The 2305-nt window shown below is 49.7% G+C and overlaps 1 pseudogene; it reads right to left on the reverse strand.

The window, feature by feature from the left end:
- Nucleotides 1-1251: 1251 nt before the first annotated feature.
- Nucleotides 1252-1336, reverse strand: LOC143999733 (U2 spliceosomal RNA; annotated as a pseudogene).
- Nucleotides 1337-2305: the final 969 nt, after the last annotated feature.

A 2305-nucleotide genomic window follows, 5' to 3' on the forward strand; every position in this document is an offset into this window, starting at 1 on the left:
GATATCCAAGTATGTTTTTCCTAAAAATTGTCTTTGGCCCAATCTACTAATGATCAGGTTCTGGACCGGGGGCAGCAGAGACCCGTTCAGTGCTGTCCATACTATTCCGACACCGGCCATGTATCTTATCAGGGAGATTGTGCACCAATCAGATAAAGCCATACATGTGTATTGATAACCATTACTTGTTGCAATACATGCAATTTTTTTTCAATTGAAAAAGCCTATGGCGTGCAAAACACACCCAAAAAACTTCCACCCGGTGCATAAAAAAAGTGCACACACATAAAGAGTGACACACTAAAAAGTGCAGACGGGTGTCTGATGTCCTCCCTAGGAAGGACCATACCCTGATCCCCCGGGGCGTTAGGCTCCAGACAGGGACTGAGGTACCAGACTCATCAGTGGTCATCCAGCTGAAGCCGGACGACCTCCTTTCCCCGTGAGGTCTGCCGAAACAGAACCTCCTAGGTACTATGGGGCTTCCCCGAAGGGAGGCCCCCCAATAGAGGGCGGACCAAGCCAGAAGGCCTATGTCCACCCTCCCACAAGACTTTCAGGATAGGTCTGAGGACCGACACCCTACTCATCAAAACGTGCAGTGATTGTGACATGACACACAAACAAAAATAAAAAGTGAGGAAAGGGATAGTGAAAAGGTGGCCATTGTGCAATACAATGACCAGGCCCTCCGGACAGGAATCAAAAATTCCTCTGGTCCTAGCCAAAAGGCCGGGCCCTAGAGGCAGGTGTAAAAAAGCGTGTTGTATGGTGACGTGACCTAGGTGCCAGATATCAAAGTGCAAGCACAGTGAATATAAGGCACCCCTGGACTGCCACTCCAGGGGCACATCACCATGGGCTTTTCAACAGAAGCATCCCTGACCCCCCAGCCCAGACCACGACAGCCCCCACCCCAGCCAGAAAGGCATGGAGATCCAGGAGCTTAGTGAGACCCTTTACCATCAGGTCACACCCTTGCTCACATCACTCCTACCTAATTACATTTGGGAAGTACAGGCCGTTCCCCCAGTGGGGGAAAGGGGAACAAACGTTCCCTCCCGAAAAACTGACCGGAGCTAAAGCTGCCACAATCCAAGCCAGAAGGCCAGAGTCCCCTCCCCTGGCGCCGACCAGTGGTTCTCCATCCCCATCAGAAGGCTTCCCTTTTGGCTATGAACCGCTCCGGGTTACCTTTACACCAGCAGGCTTTGCATAGCAACCGCCACCCCTGCTCCACCTCGCCGTAGAACAGGGACGGAAGCAAGCGCCACCGCCTGGTAACTGATAAGAACAGATACTACACTTGATCTTAGCCAAAAGGCCGAGAAGCGATGCAAATGTCGCTTGCAACGATTGTGTAGTGTATGGGGTGAAATGTAAAGTGCGCTTTTGCATTGGTGATGGACACTTGGTTAATCTGTTTAGGAGTCATGGAGACATGTTCAGCCTGGGAAAGCTTGTTAACTAAAACCATTCAAGTGTGCTGCCATCACCTCCCTGCTGCTGCATGGTACTCCTTCACAGCTCATGTGGTTGCTATGTGGGTTTCACATCCTGTTTGTCCTGTCTACAAGTTCACAGATTAGCCTGGAAACCCAAAGAGCACCAGAGAGTGCGCTCCTCCAGTATTCTCCGGGGAACAGGCTTTACATATCACCAAAGATCCAGAATCTGATAGTCCTTCCAACAGGTCCCCATATAAACTCTATGGAGCAGGCATTATATTACACACACTATGTTGTCAAAAGTATTGGGACACCTGCCTTTACACATGAACTTTAATGGTATCCCTGTCTTAGTCTATAGGGTTCTATATTGAGTTGGCCGACCCTTTGCAGCTAGAACAGTTTCAACTCTTCTGGGAAGGCTGTCCACAAGGTTTAGGAGTGTGTCTAACAATGGGAGCTGTCTCTGTGGGGTGATGTGGAAATCTCTCCAGTATGACATAGGTGACAAAATACTCTGCCTCTACTATACTGAAAATAAGAAATATGTTTTTTTTACTTAAAGGAGTTGTAAAGGCAGAAGGTTTTTTTTATCTTAATGCATTCAGATAAAAACCTTTTGTGTGTAGCAGCCTCCCCAGCACCCCCCTAAATACTTACCTGAGCCCCATCTCTCTCCAGCGCCATTGGCTTCCACAGCTCAGAGTCAGTCAGCCAATCAGGGGAGAGAGGGGGTGGCACCGGGTCAGGGCTCCGTGTATGAATGGATACATGGAGCTATGACTCGGCTCCAGTGTGCCCATAGAAAGCTGCTGACTGTGGGGGGCACTCGATAGGAGGGAGGGGCCAGGAGCAGC

Source organism: Lithobates pipiens, unplaced genomic scaffold (genome assembly GCF_037356315.1).
Source record: "Lithobates pipiens isolate NorthernLeopardFrog02 unplaced genomic scaffold, aLitPip1_a1.2 Scaffold_19, whole genome shotgun sequence".
NCBI classification, from domain to species: domain Eukaryota; kingdom Metazoa; phylum Chordata; class Amphibia; order Anura; family Ranidae; genus Lithobates; species Lithobates pipiens.